The 20,631-nt window shown below is 43.0% G+C and overlaps 1 protein-coding gene across 1 annotated transcript in view; it reads right to left on the reverse strand.

Annotated features, from left to right (window-relative positions):
- slc35f1 (solute carrier family 35 member F1) overlaps positions 1–20,631 on the reverse strand; it is a 439,716-nt gene that overhangs the window by 270,575 nt on the left and 148,510 nt on the right. The window lies entirely within an intron of this gene.

Here is a 20,631-nt window from a genome sequence, read left to right on the forward strand (position 1 = left end):
ACCCCCACCTGCCAAGAATGAGGGATATCAATTTCGTCATATGAACATTAATTTTAAACTGTTGCTGGAATGAAGAGATGACTTGTTTAAAGAGATCAGCAGTGGCTGGAAAAAATTTGCATACTAAGAAACAGTCGCCTAGGAAAAGGCAATGGGAACTGCACACTGGTACAATTAACAGAGATTAATCTGGACAAGGGTGATCCACATCTTGTCGGTGTAAGAGATAGCACTACAACCCCCACCCCGCACACCCCCCCTCCACCGAGAGCTTTGTAATCCACAAACGCAGGGCTTTGTTCAAAAAGCGAGTCACATGACTAACCTGCTGCCCCAGGTCTGGTTTTGAACTGCTCACAAGACAGCTTGGGTCAGACTGCAGATTGCAACTGAACTTGGAAGAAGAGAACCTCTCTCTCTCTCTCTCACAAATCTCCCGATCCACTGAAGTCACTTAAACCTCAAGAGAAAAAGACTCATCGAAACAAGTTTTAAAGCAGCACTGGGCCCCAACGAATTGGCAAAACTTACCTGCAACCAAAGACTCTACAATGAACGCAAAGAAGTGTAAACAGATATCAGCTATTGCCTCAAACTTTCCCCTTTATTCTTTCTATTTCTGTCTCTGTCTGCGTGTGTGTTTATCGTGTATGCATGCAGGCATGGTCACGTCGCATATTCGTAGTTGTTAACTGAATTAGAGTTTAAGATTAATAAACTTCCACCTTTCTTGTTTAAATCTAAGAAAGCCTGTCTGATTGATTTCTTTGCCTTACAATTAGAAAGCAGTGAACAAGGATTCACTGAGGGGGAGCTAAAAAAAACATGGTGTTTTTAAAAATAAAACCCTGTTACAGTTAAACCAGGCAAAGGCTGAGAGGGAACCCCTAGACCCCTTTCTCACCTGGTCATAGCAATATGAAAAATGCAAATTATGAAGCAATATGATAGAAGTGTTATAGAAGAGTTTAAAATTATGAAATTATAAAAATTATGGGAAAGAGTAAATAGAAACAAACTGTTTCCAGTAGCTGAGGGGTCAAGAACAAGAGGCCATAGATACAAGATTAAAATTAGATTCATAGAAAGTTACAATACAGAAAGATGTCAGTCAGCCCATCATGCTTGTGCTGGCACTTTGAAAGAGTTTTCAAATTAGTCCCATTTCCCTCAAACCAGTGAATTTCTAGGCCAGTATATCACACTTCCAAAAGGCATTTGACAAAGTCCCTCTTAAAAGGTTATTAATCAAACTCAACCCGCAAGTATTTTGGGTACACCCTAGGAATAGATGGCTCAAGAGTGGAAAGTAACAAGTATTTGTTGGAAGAGTTATGTTGGGTTGGCAACAAAACAAATTAGGTGTCTCAGACCCTGGTGTTGGGATCATCACTGTTTCGCATTTCCATAAATGACCTGCACTCAAAAACACAGTGGTAAGATCCACTAATGATACGAAATTGGGAGGACTCTGGAAGGAGAGGAAGCAGCTCAGAAAAGATATAGTGAATTGGACAAATTAATTCCATGGCCAAATCAATGGTGCATGCAATTTAATGCAGATAATTGCAAATTATTGGACATAGGATGGGAAGATAAGCAAAGCATGTACTCCATAATAGCATTTAAGTAGCTGAAGATGAAATGAAAAGAGACTGAATAGACCTGGTAGATTGAACACTAAAGATGGCCAACCAACGTAGAGCAGCAATCAGCAAAATCAATAAAATGTTAAACTACAAAACAGTCAAATATATTTCAAAGCAAGTCATAATTAAACCGTACACTGCTCTGGTAAGACTGCACCTTGAGTAATGTGTCCACTTCTGGTTGCTAAGATGTGAAGAAGATATTCAAGTGCTGGAAGCAATGCAGGGAAGAACTACAAGCCTGACATTTGTTGTCAGGAATCTCGGTTTTGAGGAAAGACGAGAGACTCAAGCTTTTTTAGCCTGGAAAAATGGTATCTGAGAAACGATCTCATAGAGATAGTATATTACATAGAAAAGGTAAATCCGGAATATTACTTTAAATTAAATTGCGGGTATAGAATAAGAGAACATAGGTTCAAACTAGTAAAAGGTAACATTAAGACTGATATCAGGAGGTTTTTTATCGAAGAGTGATCTACATTTGGAATGGGCTTCTCAATAGAGTGGTGGGAGCAAAAACCCAGAATGCATTTAAGAAACAATTGGATGCTGCAATAAGAGGCTGTAAGGTGCTTCTGCACGCATGGGTCAAGTTGTTTTCCTCATCTATAATTATGATCTTATGACTGCTGGGTGAATATGGGCTATAGATTGCAAAAATGGCTTATGCTGTCTTCACACAATGGCTTCACTGGAACCTGGGTATCGTAGACAAATACTGGGCTAATAAGATATTATAAAAAGCAGGGATAATAGTATTGACCCCTGAGTAACAACATTAATTGGCAGCAAAACAACTGATTAATTGATACTTTCTTCCTCCAAGTTGCTACAATGAAATATCTGCCTTGTGCTGGTTATGATGATGTCTGTCATATTTGCTTTTTCAGTCCTGCTTTGCACAGCCACATCCCTCTGAGATATCTGCACTCATCGAATTCTAGCCTATTGCACATTCCCGATTTTAATTACACCACCATTGGTGGTTGTGCCTTCAGCTGCCTAAGCTCTCTGCCTCTCTACCTCATTTTCCTCCTTTAAGATCCTCCTTAAAACCAACCTCTTTGACCAAACTTTTGATCATCTGACCTAATATCCCCTTATGTGGGTCAGTGTCATATTTTGTTTATTAATGCTCCTGTGACGAGTCTTGGGACATTTTATTATGTTAAAGGCTCGAGATAAATATAAGTTGTCATTGTTGCATCTTAATAATCCAGCAATATGAGCATGTGCTGATATCTTTAGGTGTTTACAGACTAGGCACAGACTACATAATGTTTTAGCTAGAGCCAACATTTACATCATGCTTACTACTATTCAAATTCTTCTGAATGTCATTTACCAGAGTGTGCGAACTACAATGAGTGAAAAGGTATGTTTCACGTGCAAAGATTTATATGTAACATATTGGAAATGGGTATCATCAGTGAATAGGAGAAATCCATTTATTGTGTGTGGTATATTACTGAGTGTTAATTGTATATTAATTGTATCTAATTGTATGTGGATGGAGGGCATTAACTGGGGATTCACCTGTACCCCTACAAAAAGGAATAGACTGCAACTGTGGGTGTTGGTTGAGGAGGTGCATGGTTGTAATGTATATTTCTGTAATTAAATGCTTATAAATGTTTGTAAAGATTTGTTCTAGTTGTATCCTTCTGGACTATAACACTGATCTTTGTGCTCCTAGTGCTTCTTCTCAAAACTGTGCGTCCTAATCTACTTCTATGTGCTGTAGTCTCGAGGGATGTACCAGGAGCTAATAGCAGTGAAATACCCTATTTCTGTAGAAGCAGAAGTCCTATGTACCTCTAACAGTGAGTAATCCTGCTGCAATAATTCAAAATATTCCTAAGATGTTGTCATCCAGAAAAACAAGAGGTTAGAGATGTGTTCCTGTGACACTTGTGCTGAGATTTGTGTTCTCATAGGACTGCTACTTACATGACAGCCAACTAGTCAACTCCACATGGTGCCTCACCTCACACTGCCCATAATGTTTACATATCTACAGTCACCAGCCATGTTCAAATTTATTCTGCAAAAGGTATGAATAAATGAACACATCAAAATCATCAATCTGATTCAATCACAAGATTAAAAAAAACACTTTTGGTAGTCTGGGCCGACTAGTGCTCACTACCATCTTAGATTTAAAGAGACTAACTTGATATATATTTCAAGGCCTCGAGGGGCAAAAATTGGTTTTCTCAGAATTTCTTGCTAAATTCTTTGATCCATTTCTGCAGAGATACAGAGCTTCAGATCAACATTAAATACAATCAAATAGTCCAGTACTACTTTTTATCTACTGGTACTTGTGCCAGCTTTTAATCATCTCTACTCAGGGATGTAGTGGAGGATATGTAGATCATAGCGACTTTCTGTTTTTGGAGGTAAGAATATGCCCACGTTTTAAGCAGCATATAACTGAAGGTATACTGAGTAGACACAGTTTTTATTTTTAATTTCTTCAAAAGTACAAAATGGCAAATAACACAAGGTCGATGTGAGACGGACAGCCATCTTCTGATGAAGGTTGAAAGGCTCTGCAGCAATTACTTTAATGAAGGTCTATTTTTTTACATTGTATGTTTAGATTATCAGTGTTTTATTTAGGAGCTAAAGCCTGGAGATTATCATTGACGATATTAGTGGATGAAGACTTAGCGCATTCGCATAACGTTACTTTGTTTTTTTAGCTGAGGGTTATGTTTACCCATTTAAAGTAAATGGGGTAATGCCTGTGTTAAAATAGTGGAAACAGAACTAGCAAACTAATATCACTAACAGTAACTTTTGCATTGAAAATATGTGATGGTATAGTAAGAAATAAGTATATAATCTTGTCAACAATAGATGGCCATAATGATTATGACTCAGTTCTAATTTTCAGTCAAGCACCATGGGATAGATTCTCACATATGAAGTAGTAAAGTGATCAAAAAAAGTTACATGTAAATAAAATATTGACAGCCAAATACTGGAAATACCCCAAACAAAATGACCCCTTTCACCCTGCCACCAAACAATAAATATTGTACATGTATTACAGTATACCCCTCTAAAATTGCCACTCCACTGTGTTTACTTTCTTGTTAACATTATCCAACAGAGAAAATATGGTCATGCTGTCAGAAGTGACTGTTCAGGCTATATGCGGTATTGAAGAATGGATGTTACTAAGAATAAAGTGTAGAAACTCCAATTTCACACTGCCATTACCATAAACATTCCAGCCTCACTCCACTATAAATATACTAACCTTACACCACTATTACCAAGACACTAAAAATTCACATAACCATGAACATTCCAATCTCAGCCTGCCATTGACATACTAATCTTCCACCAATACTAGCATGTTTTCCAACCTCATATCTCCATAACTACAGATGTTCTAGCTACACACTGCCATTATCATAGACATTCCAACTTCACTCCCCATCACCATAAAAACTGTAACCATGCACCGCCACCTTTTTCCCAGATACTCCAAGCTCACATGCCATAAAAAGGAAAGGAATCCGACACATGCATGGTTATAATGCCACAAACAATGGAAACTAATTGAACTGACAAAACATGTTTTTTGTTTAAAAGTAATATTGCTGTAATTATAGTTAATGAATGCCTACAGAAAGTATTTGGAAATAATATGTTACTTGAAGTATTTCCTACACCTAAGGAGAAAGCAAATTTGTTTCTGATATTTTCTGCGAAGCTGTGAGAAATTGTTCTTCAATAGCTTATTCTACAGGGGTAATTTGCTGACTTTGTGCTCCTGGCAGGGAAATCTCCTGCCGAGTGTGCATATTGAAAATTCTCGCACATGCTGCACACAATTTTCCAAGCATATTAGAAAATGGTGTGCCGTACATACTGGAATTTATGCGTGCTCTTGCAGAGAGAGGTTCCCTGCTGACAGTGTAAAGTAAGAAGATTGACCCTTATTTATTAATTCTTTTATTTTTCATTCTTACAGTCAAAAAACATTCACGGGATTGCTAAGGAACAACACTTTTTTCCATCATTGAAAATAGTTGTATTGTTAGACCTACTTGTTCTGTTCACTTGGTCTAGATAATTGTTCTGCCATATCCTATTTTATATTTGGACTAAATTAAATTACTACAGTATGGATGGAATAATAAAGTGAGTATTACAATTTCTTTAAGAATTAAATGTTGTAATAATTTCAAAAAACACAAGTCATTTGTATGCAAGAACTTTTTTCTAATTAGATCATATATCCTGTTATTTTTCCATAGGATGTGGCAGAGTAACTATCCAGACTAATTCAACAGAGCATTTAGGTTTAACCATACAACTGTTTCCAATCATGGAAATAGTGTTACTTATTAGCAATCTTGTGAATGTTTTTTTGACTGGATTAATGTAAAATAAAGGCATTAATAAGTAAGTGGCAATTTTTTTACTTCCCAGCACCAGAACTCTCTCAGTAAGCGTCCCAATTTGGGATAGACAATGTTAAGAACATAAGAAATAGGAGCAGGAGTAGACCATAAGTCCCTAACTGCCTGCTCCACTGTTTAATAAAATCAGGGTAACCTTCTACCTCAATTTCTCGTTGGCACCCTATCCTTTGATTCCCTTAGTGCCTAAAAATCTATTGATCTCAGTCTTGAATATACTCAATGACTGAGCATCGACATCCCTCTGGGATGGACAATTCCAGAAGTCACAACCCTCTGAATGAAGAAACATCTTTTCATCTCGGTCCTAAATGGCCAACTCCTTATCCTAAGACTGTGACCCTTAGTTCTAGATGCCTGTTAGCATCTACCCTGTCAAGCCTTCTAAGAACGATATGCATTTCAATAACATCACATTTAATTCTTTTAAACTCCAGAGAATATAGGCCCAATCTACTCAATCTCTCTTCATTGGACAAATCTCTCATTCCAGGAATAAATCTAGTATGCCTTTGTTGCACTCAGTCTTAAGTAAGGAAACCAAAACTGTATTACAGTACTCCAGGTGTGGCCTCAGCAAAGCACTATGTAATTGCAGCAAGCCTTCCCTACTGCCATATCCAATCCCCTGGCAATAAAGGCTAACATATCATTTGCCTTCCTAATTGCCTGCTGTACCTGCATGTTAACTTTGTTAGTTAAGTCCACAACTGATGACAACTGCTCTATGGTGTTTTTAATAGGATTTTGCATCCATGTGACAGCCTTTGATTCAAGGATAATTTAAGGATATCTTTGAATCTTCATGTAGTTCCACACTCCAACCAATGAGTGACACTGTGGAGTAGTAAATTCCACAGCTCCCAAATGGTATCTGGATTTCTACCATCTTGGAGTCTTACTGTTGCATGTAAATTCTCTAGTTTTTAAGTTTTAACTTTTCACTTAATAAATGCAAATAACTTTTCTTATTTATCTTTAGCATGTGACATTTCCCCTGAAATTTACTTTTGTTTCTACTAGACCTGGACTGTGTTTCTTCACACCTGTCATGGAGTTAAACTTTCTACTGCCACTATTTCCTGTCTCTAAATAGGAGCCTTGTTTCTCCCCTACCTCACATGCGACTGTACTATTTTTCCAAAGGTCAAAGTAGGATTGTTAACCCTCCCACTTTACTTGGGAGTCTCCTGGAATTGACGATTGATCTCCCAGGTGCTGCTGTTGACGACCTGGAAGAGAGATACTTTGTATGTGCAGTTTGCGCCAATGAGTCTTTGTAGTCTACACGCTCATTCCTGCCTCACCTTATCCTTGTAGCTCCCATCCCCAAGGCTAACCCTAACCCTGAACACAACCCAAGACTAAGCCTGCCCTCCAAATTAATCAAATTGAATCAGAGCAAAATATCCTGGTTCACCCCCTAACGGACCTTGATTAGAGCCCATCACAAGACCTGCATTTTAAAATATTCAGTTACATTTAGGTAGGGTTAACTCCCAATTTCACAGAGCTTAAAACTCAATAGGAGACAAATTTGGTCATGTCTACTGGCAGAGACACTTCAAAATATTGGAAGAAAACAACCTTCACAGCCCTGATGCTGTCTCTGGTGCTGATGAAAATTCCTTAGAAACCCCTCTACTGCTTAAGATACAAAAGGAACCAGAGCTCAACTGATAAAAGATAAGTTCAGCATGAAACTCATGCAATAAGTAATAACTGGAATGGTCTTCCAAGTTGGATAGCGAAATTAACAACTGGCTCTCATTCAATCAACAGTTAGTTTCTGTAATGGGGCAGCATCATTGGAACATTGAGTTGAATATGATAATTCTTGAAACAATTTAGCTATGTAGAATGGGAGTATAAAAACCTATGTGGGACCAAGGTACGTGCAAAAACATTTGCGGCAAATGTCCTGTGATCAAACATCACATGCTCGATAATCACATGATCAACACTCCAGGATAAGACCAACCAGAGTTGGCAACCCTAGGTGAAAGCCCCAGCTCCTTCATTTCCTCCCTCAATCTTGGTCCCTCTCTGGAGCATTGCCTGTCTGCCTGACTACTCCCACTCACTCTCCTGGCTGATCAACCCCTCTTTCCATGAATTTTACATTTTATTCATGGACCCATTGTCACTCCTTTCTGCCTTAGATATTTACTTATTTACAGCTGTAACCATTCATGCCCTTTTATTTTAATTTAACATTTTTTCAACCATGACTTCTACTGCTGGCAACAATGTTTTCTCTCCATCTCTTCACTGTCTTCCCATGATTTTTCCTTCTTTCAATTACTCCTGCTCCCCTCCCACACTCCTATCTCTTCTTTGTGCTATCTCTATTTCCTCCACCACCTCTTAACTTTCCCTCACATATTAACTCTTCCTCATTTCAATTCCTTCTCTTCCCTCCCTCCTACTTACCCCTCCCATCCCTTTCTCCTCCTGTCCTACATTTTCTCTTTCCACTTTACCTCAGAACAACAATTTGTTTTCATTGCCCAAGTGCAACAGAATGCGTAATGGGCACTTTTATCAATTTTTTTTTTTATTTCTTTAACCTAAAAGGTCATTCAAATAATCAATTTTGTTCACCTGCTGCTAACATAGAAAATCTATATCATTGGAAAGGAAGAGATAATGGCATGGAATTTTGATTCCCTTGATTCCCTTAGTATCCAAAATCTATCAATCTATGTCTTGATTATTCTCAATAACCAAGCATCCACAGCTCTTTGGGGTAGAGAATTCCAAAGATTCATGACCCTTTGAGTGAATAAATTTCTCCTCATCTCAGTCCTAATTGGCTGATCCCATATTCTGAGATTGTGATCCCTAGTTCTAGACCCCCCAGCAATCAATACTATCAAACCCCTTAAGAATTTTATGTTTCCGATTAGATCACTTCCCATTTTTCTAAACTCTAGGAAATATAGGGTAGTCTACTCAATCTCTCATGAACGGGCAATCCCCTGATCCCATGAAGTCTAGTGAACATTTGTTGCACTCCCTCTAAGGCAAGTACATCTTTCCGTAGGTAAACAGACCTAAACTGTGCACTGTATTCCAAGTGTGGTTTCATCAAAACCCTATGTAATTGTAGTAAGACTTCTTTACTCTTACATTCCAATCCTTTACATTAAACGCTAACATACCATTTGCTTTCAGCATTGCTTGCTGTACCTGTAGAATTTGCACCAATCTTCAGTCAGAAGTGCTAACTGGATGATCCATCACGCCTCCTCCTGAAATCCCCAGCATCACAGATCCCTGCCTTCAGCCAATTCGATTCATTCCGCATTAAATCACTAAACGACTAAATACACTGGATACTGCAAAAGCTATGAGCCCTGACAACATTCTGGCAATAGTACTGAAGACCTGTGCTCCAGAACTTGCCACAGTCCTGGCCAAGCTGTTCCAGTACAACTACAGCACTGGCATCTACCCAGCAATGTGGAAAATTGCCCAGGTATGTCCTGTACACAAAAAGCAGGACAAATCCAACCCAGCCAATTACCACCCCATCAGTCTACTCTCGATCATCAGTGAAGTGGTGGAAGGTGTCATCGACAGTGCTATCAAGTGGCACTTGCTTAGTAATAACCTGCTCATTGACGTTCAGTTTGGGTTCTGACAGGGGCACTCAGCTCCAGACCTCATTACAGCCTTTGTTCAAACATGGACAAAAGAGCTTAACTCAAGAGGTGACGTAAGAGTGACTGCCCTTGACATCAACACAGCATTTGACTGAGTACAGCATCAAGGAGCCCTAGCAAAACTGGAGTCAATGGGATCGGGGGAAAACTCTCTGCTGGTTGGAGTCATACCTAGCACAAAGGAAGCTGGTTGTGGTTGTTGGAGGTCAATCAACTCAGCTCCAGGACATCACCGCAGGAGTTCCTCAGGGTAGTGTCCTAGGCCGAACCATCTTCAGCTGCTTCATCAATGACCTACCTTCAATCATAAGGTCAGAGGTGGGGTTGTCCGCTGATGTTTGCACAATGTTCAGCACCATTCGCTCAGATACTGAAGCAATCAATGTAGAAATGCAGCAAGACCTGGACAATATCCAGGTTTGGACTGATAAGTGGCAAGTAACATTCGTGCCACACAAGTGCCAGGCAATGACCTTCTCCAACAAGAGAGAATCTAACCATCTCCCCTTGACATTCAATGGCATTACAATTGCTGAATCCCCCACTATCAACATCCTAGGGGTTACCATTGACCAGAAACTGAACTGAAGTAGCCATATAGATACCATGGCTACGAGAGCAGGTCAGAGGCTAGGAATCCTGTGGCGGGTAACTCACCTCCTGACTCCCCAAAGTCTGTCCACCATCTACAAGGCACAAGTCAGGAGTGTGATGGAATACTCTCCAGTTGTTTGGATGGGTGCAGCTCCAACAACACACAAGAAGCTTGACACCATCCAGGCCAAAGCCACCCACTTGATTGTCACCCCATGCACAAACAGTCACTTCCTTCACTACTGAGAAACAGTGGCAGCAGTGTGTACCATCTACAAGATGCACTGCAGCAATGTACCAAGGCTCCTTAGCACCTTCCAAATCCACAACCTCTACCACCAAGAAGGACAAGGGCAGCAAATGCAAGGGAACACCACCACCTGCACTTTCCCCTCCAAGCCACACACCATCCTGACTTGGAACTATATCGCTGTTCCTTTACTGTTGTTGGGTCAAAATCCTGGAACTCCCTTCCTAACAGCACTGGTTTCACTCATCAACCCTGCTAGTTGCCACCTCAAAACAAAACTCTAGCAGATTTGTCAAACACAATTTCTCTTTCATAAATCATAAAAATTTGACTCTGCCCAATCATATTATGATTTTGATATGGCCCTGTTACCACGACCCTAATAATGAATTCTAGCATTTTCCTTACTACTGATGCCAGGCTAATTGGTTTATAATTCCCTGTTTTCTCTCTCCATCCTTTCTTAAATAGCCAAGTTATGTTTGCTACCTTACAATTCTTGGGAACTATTCTGGAATTTAAGGAGTTCCAGAAGATCAAAACAATGCATCCACTATCTTTATAGCCACCTCTTAAAACCCTAGGATGCAGGTCGTCATGTCCAGGAGGTTTGTTGAGTTGTGGTCCCATTAATTTCTCCAGTACTATTTCTTTACTGATATTAATTTCTTTAAGTTCCTCATTCTTGCAGGACCCTTGGTTCGCCACTCTTTTTTAATGTAATTTCCCAATCTATATTAGGCAACTTGCCCATCTCGCCTATGTTGGTTGCTTAGATCATATTTAAGACCCTAGTTTCATACTTAATTAAATCACTCTCAAAATCAATAGAAAATTCAATCATATTATGATCACACTTCCCCAGAAGTTCCTTTACTACGAAGTTATTAATTCACCCATCCATTTGCATAATACCAGATCTAAAATAGTCTTGTCTTAGTTCCTCAGCATACAGATCTAGAAAACTATCTTGTGTACATTCCACAAACCCATCTTCCACACTATTACTGCAAATGTGGTTTGACCAGTCTATATGAAGATTAAAGACCCCATGTTTACTGTATTACCTTTGTTACATGTGTAGTATAAGGGTCTGAAAGGGTTAATCTTGAGAGTGTGTAAAGAATACATCCTACTATGATGATGTAAGAGATCACATGTGAGATACACTCGAGAACAGATGCAGCACGGCTCTGGAATGAGCCACACAGGCTACTGAAGAGTGTATATAGTTATTATGTAAGAAAGATTAATGTTTAACTATTACAGACTAAGAATCTCTCTGGCTATATTAAATAAGGTGGCAGTGTACCAAAACCAACATATAGCAATATGCACCTTTAATTTCTTGAGTTGTACTCTGCTCAACTCTACAACTATGGTTGGGGGGCCTATAAGTTACTTGCACCAATGTTTTCTACCCCTTATTTCCTTGCTCCACGCAAACTGATTAAATATTGTGATTTCCCAAGCTAAGATCCTTTCTTTTTACTGTCTTTACCCCATCCTTTATTATTAGGGCAACCCACCCACTTCCTTTTTTATTTTGCCTAATTCTTCTAAAAGTCAAGTATCCAGGAATTATTAGCTCCCAAGCTTAGTCATTCTGCAATTATGGACAGCAACAGAGGCAGGCCAGGGACAAAAATACCAGTGCTGTCTGGCGTGCCGATTTCCTGGCGCCAGCGAATTTCATCAGAGCAGGGGGAGGTCAGCCCCGCGATCCTGTCTAATCTATTAACCGCCAATTGACAGTTAAAGAGCTCATTGACAGCTCGTTAAGGGGAATGTTCTGATTTTGATGAGGGAGTACATGGGCTGCAAGTGCTGTCTGGCATAGACCAGGTGAATGGAGGTGGACACACAGCAGGGAGACAGTCCCGGCCGGCTCAGGGAATTAGGTGCGCCTCATGAAAGGGTGAATGGTGCAGAGGGGAATTCAGCCATTGGTGCACAGGTGCCTTCAGGTCAGCACAGGTTTCAGGCAGTAAATGCTCAGGCAGTGCAGGAGGTCGTCAACCTCCTGGCATGGCGGGGGCTTAAGAGGTGGGGACAAGGCTGCCAAAACACAATTGAGGAGGCACCTGAACACCAGAAAGACAGCAGCTGACAATGGGGGCATGACTCTCAGATTTTAGGTCCAGTAATGATGAGGAGCAACACGTCTGCAGGAAGGCCACAGTCCCAGGCATCAAGAGAGCAGAAGAGAGGACTGAGGGGCAGGAAGGACACAGAGGCCATACACTCAACATAAGACCTGCTGCCAAAGATGAAACTATCTTGAAATGACAGAGAACCAGTGCCGCAGGTGACTACAACTCTACAGGCAGATGGTGTCATGCTGGGCCCCCACCTGCCAAGAATGAGGCACATTAATTTTGTCACGAAGACTGATTTTAAACTGTTACTGGAGTGAAGAAAGGATTTGTTAAACAGATCAGGCTGGAAAATACATTTGCATATTAACAGATGGTGACTGGAAGGACAAAGGACCATTCCCTGACACATTCAACCCACAAAGAACCTTGATCAATAGGTATTGTGTGTAATGGGAGCATTACAGAGACTGCTAAGGTGATACAATCCAAGATGTGGTCAGACCAGTTAGTCGCATGACTAGCCTACGTGGCAACCTGGATTTTTCTGAATTATACAAACTGTTTGAACTCAGAAAGTCTGTTTGCTCCTGGACTGAGAACATCTCTCCTGTCTGCTCCCATCTCTTTCTCACAAGCCTCTGAATCCACTGAAGACAGATAAACCCCAAGAGAGAAAAGTCTCCTACAGCAAACAAAGTTTAAGAAGAATACTGGGCCCCAACGAAATGCAAGATCTAACTACAATCAAGGACTCTACAATGAGCTCAAAGAACCATAACAAAACCTCTTCAGATATTGCCTCAAAATTTTCCACTTTATTTTATTCTTCTGCTCTTTTCTGTCTGTATTTGCATGTGTGTATCGCGTATGCATGCTAGCCTGGGCGTGTCGTGTATCTGTAGGCGTCGACCGAATTAGAGTTTAAGTTTAATAAATTTCAACTTTTCTTCTTTAAATCTAAAAAAATCTGTCTGTGCTGGTTTCTTTGCCTTATAATTGGAAAGGGCAAAACAAGGATTCACCAAGGGGGAGCTAAAACTACAGTGTGTTTAAAAATTAAACCCTGTTACGGTAAGACCAGGTGAAAGCTGAAAGGTACCCCTACAGACCTTTCTCACCTGGTCCTAACAATGGTCACAGACATCTATGCCCTAATCACCAAAGACTTCACACCTCACAGCACTGGTCCCCTGGCTTTGCTCGTAGCTGTCAAAGTCACTGTGGTCTTGAACTTCTCGCTTCTGGCTCTTTCCAACAATCAGATGTGAACCTTGGTGACATCTCACAAACAGCTGCACATCACTGCATCTCACAGATCACCACTCATACCCTATTTGCCAGAGCTGGAAGGTACACTGAATTTCAGGCAGATGCAGCCTCACAGACACAGAGGGCAGGGGGTTTTGCAACCATTGCTGGTGTCCCCAAGTACAGGGTATCACTGATTGCATTCATATGGCCATCAAGGCACCGACTGACAGGCCAGACAGATTCATGAACAGGAAGGGCTTCCACTCCCTCAATTTTCAGCTGGTCTGCTACAAGAACTTCCTCCATGTGTATGCTCACTTCCCTGGCAGTTTCCATGACTCCTTCATCTTACGCCAGTCCAGGTTGTTGCAATTCTTCACTCCACTCCCAAACTCTGGATGGATTCTAGGGGACAAGCGAAATCCCTTGAAGAGATGGCTACTCACCTCTCTACAAAAACCTGACCCTGAGGTACAGAGGAGATACAACTGAAGACATCTGCTGACTAGGACAACCACTGAGCAGGCCATCAGGCTTCTGAAGATGCGATTCCAGTGCCTGGACTGGTCAGGTGGTGCCCTGCAGTACACTTCTGCAAGGGTCTTGCTAATTGTGATTGTCTGCTGTGCTCTCCATAACATGGCCTCCAGAGAGATGTGAACCTTGAAGAGGGTGAGGCCCTGGAGGGACACAGCTCATTGGAGGAAGAGGAGGTACAGGACATGGAAGAAGAGGAGGAATAGGAGGCGGAGGGAGAAGCAGCAGAACACTGAGGTGCCCTGGCTGCAGAGGGACATGGCGGACCCAGTGCGGGGCTTGAGGGTTCCGTCAGGATGCCATTAATGTCAGGGATCATCTGATTCAGTCACGTTTCAGCTGAGCCCCTCTGACCCAGAAGGAACGGCATGGTATAGAACTCACTCTGAGCTGCCTGTGTTAACACTTCCATTGAAGACAAGGACTGGAAAATGTAAACTCTTAACACTAATGAAGGATACACATCTGCCCAGAGGTTTCACCGTCACCATAGACGGATCCTTGATCGTCTTCAACACTTCATACCTCTTTTCTCGTCCTGCCATTAATAAAAGGAGGCTCAAATGTCTGGCTTCATGTGTCAATATTTAAATTGAGCTCATAAAGGGAAAAGGAGCACAGTTACAGGTAGAAGACACCACAGTGGTTCACTCAGTGGTCTGCCCAAAGCAGTGGCCCCTGTGCTTGGCTTTCAAAAGAGAATTGAAGAATTATCTGAAGAGAAAAAATTTGCAGGGTTGTGGAGAAAAGGCTGGGGAATAGGACTAGGTGTGTTCCTCTTGCAGAGAGCTGGCATGGACACAATGTGCCTGTGACTGAGACACACGTGGCAGTCATCCTCCTCCTGGAAATGCCAGTGGAGGAAACTCCAGAGGCTGCTGCACCTGCATCATTGCAGTGGCATCCTCTGTCACTGGGTCCTGCTGCACAGATACTCCCACCATCAGAGGGACCAAGGAGGCCGATGATAATGATGATGATAAAGCCCCATGAGAGGTGGCACCCTTATCCTGCTTGGTGAATGCCTCAGCCCTTAGATGGAGCTCCGAATGGCTGGAGGGGAGCACCAGTTGGGGCACAACTGGCATCCTCTCAAGACATCCCTACACCATCAGTGCCACTGAACAGCCAAGGCTACAGTGTGGCATGCATCCTGTGAACCTCAATGCGCAGTTCCTGCATGCAGTCCAAGTGCTGCCGCATATGGCTCTCCCTGAGGTTGACCAATCTCTCAACGGACGAGCTCATGCTCTCGAAGCCCTGAGCCATTGTGGCACACATATGTTGGATGGGCTCCTCCATTCTCAGTCCGTGATCATGCAATGCCTCACAAAACTCTGACATATGGGAGCACATCTGTTGCTGCCAGTCTAGGTAGAGCCTCCTTTCCTGTGACTCCTGCATACCTGCATCTGTGCCCCGCTGACTAAGGCTGTGGCTGTCCTCTATCCTCCGAGCAGTACTGCCCACAGATGCCCCAGCCTCTGGTACCTCCTCCTGCACACTAGTGCCATGCTCATCACCCAGTGCCACCCTATCTAACCCCGTGCGAGGACCCACTAAGGTGACTATGTGTGTGTTGGTGGAGGGTGTGCTTGTCAGGTGTGATGCTGCTTGGTCTGAATTCTGCTCCAGCTGCGCCTGACCCAGTGATGGTGAGAGAGCTGGTCTTATTGCCTCGACATCTGCAACTGTGGGAGACACGAGAAGAGATCATGAGAAGCAGCCTTGGAGAGCAGAAGCCTCTGCAGTGCTGAGGCTTCCCAATGTAACTCAGTGTTCAGTGTGCTGCTGGATGAGGTGGAGTGCAATGCACCCCCTTAATGAACGCATTGCACTCTCTAAACACCATCCCCACCGTGAATGCCCATCTCACCACACCTGACTTCCTCATTGTCCACAACCCTGGTTATTTCCACGGCACCCTCCTCCATGTTGGTGATAACATGAAGGTAGGGAACTCCTCCCCCGATCTGGGCCCTCTTGCAGGCATTCTGGGCCCCTTTATGTTGAACTTATATAAGACACTTGTTCGAACTCAGCTGGAGTACTGCGTCCAGTTCTGGGCGCCGCACTTTAGGAAAGACATGAAGGCATTGGAGAGAGTACAGAAAAGATTCACGAGAATGGTTCCAGGGATGAAGAACTTCAGTTATGAAGATAGATTGGAGAAGTTAAGACTGCTTTTGTTGGAGAAGAGAAGGCTGAGAGATGATTTGATAGAGGTATTCAAAATCATGAGTGGTCTGGACAGAGTAGATAGAGAGAAACTGTTCCCACTGGTGAAAGGATCGAGAACGAGAGGGCACAGATTTAAAGTAAGGGTAAGAGAAGCAAAACTGACATGAGGAAAAGCTTTTTCATGCAACAAGTGGTTAAGGTCTGGAATGCGCTGCCTGAGAGTGTGGTGGATGCAAGTTCAATTGAAACATTCAAAAGGGAATTAGACTGTTATATGAAAAGGAAGAATGTGCAGGGATACTGGGAGAAGGTGGGGGATTGGTACTGAGTGAATTGCTCGTTTGAGTGCCGGTGCAGACACGATGAGTCGAATGGCCTCCTTCTGCACTGTAACAATTCTGTGATTCCGTGATTATGTGATTCTGTTTCTCCTGCAAGAACAAAAGAGATTGAGATCAGGCACTGCTGTACTCTATGACTAATGTCAGCTGTTCCTATTCAATAGAAGCTGCATGTTTCAGTGCTGGCAGCTTCTCAGCAGCACTGTGGCTCTGAAGCATTCTCAGGGTTCAGCAAATGCTCTGGGCACTGCTCCCCTGTTCAGGACCCGCATACAGCCTCAGGCTCCTTAGCTGGTGTGTCTGCTGGAGGGTGAAACTCAGAGGCCTGCCCTTAGGGTTAGGGGTTGCACTCACATTGCCAGAGCATATCAGGTCATTAAACATCTTCCGACACTGGATCCAGTTTCCGTGCATCACACTCCTTCTGCTGACTGTGTCAGCTATCTCCATCCAGGCCTGTTAAGTCTGGGTGGATGGCCTCCTCTTGCCACCTCCGGGAAGAGGCATCCATGAATCGAGCGGCTGCTCTGCCCTGGGTTCCAGGCCTCTGGCTCTCCTGAGATATTCGATGATTTGATGATTCAATGATGTACAACACTGAAGGTGAAGCAGTGAAACAGCAGCACTGGTCTGTTTAAATCAGACCCACACTTGAACAGTCCCGTTTCCGTTCTTGCCCCTGTGGCTGCTAATTGGCTGCCAAACCCAACTGCAGGCTAATTAAGGGGGTGCCCCTGGGAAAATCAGGGCCGTGACTGCTTCCACCCAGGGGCGAGTTCGGGACCTGGAAAGAGTCCAACTTCCGTTTCCTACCCCCGGAAAGAAAATCCTGCCCCATGCTTCATTAATGTCTATTAGATTAAACCATTAATTTCCATCTGTGCTATTTACTTACCTATTTTGTTGTGAGTGTTTTGCACATTCAAATATAGTGTCTAAAGTTTTCTACTTTTCCCTGCTGTCACCTTAGTCACTAATGTCCTATTACCTTTGTTAAGCTCTCTGTCTCTTCCTGAGTCACTCTGCTCTACCACCTTGACATTTCTCTTACTGCTTTCAAGTTTATTCTTTCCTGAATCCTCCTACCCTTTGCTCCCCACTTCATCAATTTAAAGCCCTATATACTGCCCTAGTGATTTCGATTCACCAGGACACTCGTCCCAACATAGTTAATGTGGAGCCTGTCCCAACAGAACAGCTCCCTCTTTCCCCAGTACTGCTGCCAGTACCTCATGAACCAAATCCCCTGCCTCTCACATCACTCTGAGCTACACATTTAATCTTCTAATCAGTTTGTCCCTATCTGTTTGTAATCTGTTTGTTCAGCCGTGGCTCAGTGTGTAGCACTGACCTCTGAGTTAGAGGTTGTGGGTTCAAGTCCCACTCCAGGATGTGAGCACAAAAATCAAGGCTGGCACTCCAGTGCACTACTGTGGGATTGCTGCACTGTCAGAAGTGCCATCTTTCAGATGACACATTAAAACCAAGGCCCCGCTTGCCCTCTCAGGTAGACGTAAAAGATCCCATGGCACTATTTTGAAGAGAAGCCAGGGAGTTATCCCTGGAGTCCTGGCCAATATTTATCCCTCAATCAACATTACAAAAATAGATTATCTGGTCATTATCACATTGCTGTTTGTGTGCACTTTCTGTGCACAAAGTGGCTGCCACGTTTCCTACAAATGACTTCACTTCAAGAGTACTTCATGGGCTGTAAAACACTGAGGGACATCATGTGTTTCTGAAAGGCACTATATAAATACAAGTCTTTCTTTTTTTCCTTTTGCTATGCCAATTTGTGCATGGCTCAGGTTACAATCCAGAGATTATTACCTGTGCAGTTCTGCATTTTAATTTTGATCCTAGCTCCTTAAACTCTCCCACCAGAACCTCATTCCTAGTTCTATCTATGTCTTTGTTTCCTATGTGGACCACGACAACTGGATCATCCCCCTCCCACTTCAAGTTCTTTTTCAGCCATGAAGAGATTTTCTTAATCCTGGCACCAGGAGGCACAGAGCATTTGGGACTCTGGGTTGCAGCTGCCGAGGCAGTCTCTATCCCCCTGACTATACTGTTCCCTACCACTACCACATTCCTTTTCTCTCCCTACTTGAATGTCAGAGACACCCTGCTCCTCCACAGTCTGTTGCAGTCTTCGCCAATGGAATCATCACAGAAATCACCGTTAGAGTGTGAAGTGCCACCCCAGTAGCAGCAGTATGGCTGGCGGAAGTTGGGGAGACAGCAGACTGCCTTGCATGAGAACCTCGAATAGCTCTGGGCCTAGAAGGCCCACCTTTGGCCTGCACCACCTCAGTATGGATGTCAACAATCTGTGCTGGATAACTGAAAGCCAAAAACAAGGGCACTGGTGGAGTGGCAGGGTGGGAGAACAAATGTCATCCTGAGAGAGAGGACAGCAGACTCATTCTCCATGGAGCCACTGCCACTCCCTCAGAATGGAGACTCCATAATCTTAATAAGCTGCTGAAGAACAGATTGCTGGACTGCTGTGACACCCTGCAAGTCCCTTTGAGAACTGGTATCTGCAGCTGTGATGGCAGCAATCTGAGAGTGCATGACAGCAAGCTGACCCTGCATGGCTTCAGTCTGAGCTTCCACTGCAATTCTCAAACTTTTGGTGGAAGCTGCTTCTGCTGCAATGGAAGCTGAGACATCGGTAATCAGATGCTGCATCATGGCTGGGTCCACAACTGTTTTCATGGAGTTGGCCACCACTAGCAATCTGGAAAGGATGGGCTCCAAGCTCAGTACAAAGTCATGTGACAAGTTGATGTTGGACTCCTCCGTGTTCCTTAACATGGAACACAGCTTTTCTGGCAGGCACACCTGTCTCCCTCTGTTTAGTTCTGCTACCTTTGGTTGTGCACTGCCTTGTCCTGCTAGAGAGGGAAATGTGTCATTGAGTGTAGTGCAGAGTGTTTATGTGATGTGGCTGTGATGCTTGAATATCTGGCAGTGTGTTCAAGCTGTGAGATGTGGGTGTGAGGTTTGCAGCAGTGCTGATTGTGTGAGGATGAAGTGAAGCATATGCATCTTACATACGAGTCCTGATTGACAGAGAATGTTAGTAGGTGAGTGATAGGTGAATTGAACAGAGTCTGAGGCCAGTGGTATAGTTGATATGATATAGCATTTGAAGGTGCATTCACTGACCTTGACCACTCATGTGAGGTCATTAAACCTCTTGCAGCACTGTATTCAGGTCCTCAGGGCTAAACTCCTGGCATTAACCTCCCTGGCTCTCTGTTCCCACTGTCTTCTCATCATGTGTCGGGAGGGCCTTCTGGCCCCCTGTGGATACAGGACACCTCTCCTCTTTTCACCTCTTGACCAAGAGCACAGTGTGAGAAAACCTGGGTGCTTGCTCTCTCCCATGCTTAGCCATTCCTCTGTCTTTCTGAGGTCAGATTCAGCTCACACAGGATGTCCATCATCTGTTCCAGCCACAAAGCAGCTCCCCTTTAAGTAGTGCAGGCAAGTATTAAGTAGTGTTAGTAAATATTAATTTTAGGCCCCCAGCTGATACGTGCAGCCAATCAGCAGCAAAGTTAACTCTGGATGCACACAGAAACCATGTAAATCAGCAAGC

This window comes from Heterodontus francisci, chromosome 3, assembly GCF_036365525.1.
Source record: "Heterodontus francisci isolate sHetFra1 chromosome 3, sHetFra1.hap1, whole genome shotgun sequence".
NCBI lineage: Eukaryota > Metazoa > Chordata > Chondrichthyes > Heterodontiformes > Heterodontidae > Heterodontus > Heterodontus francisci.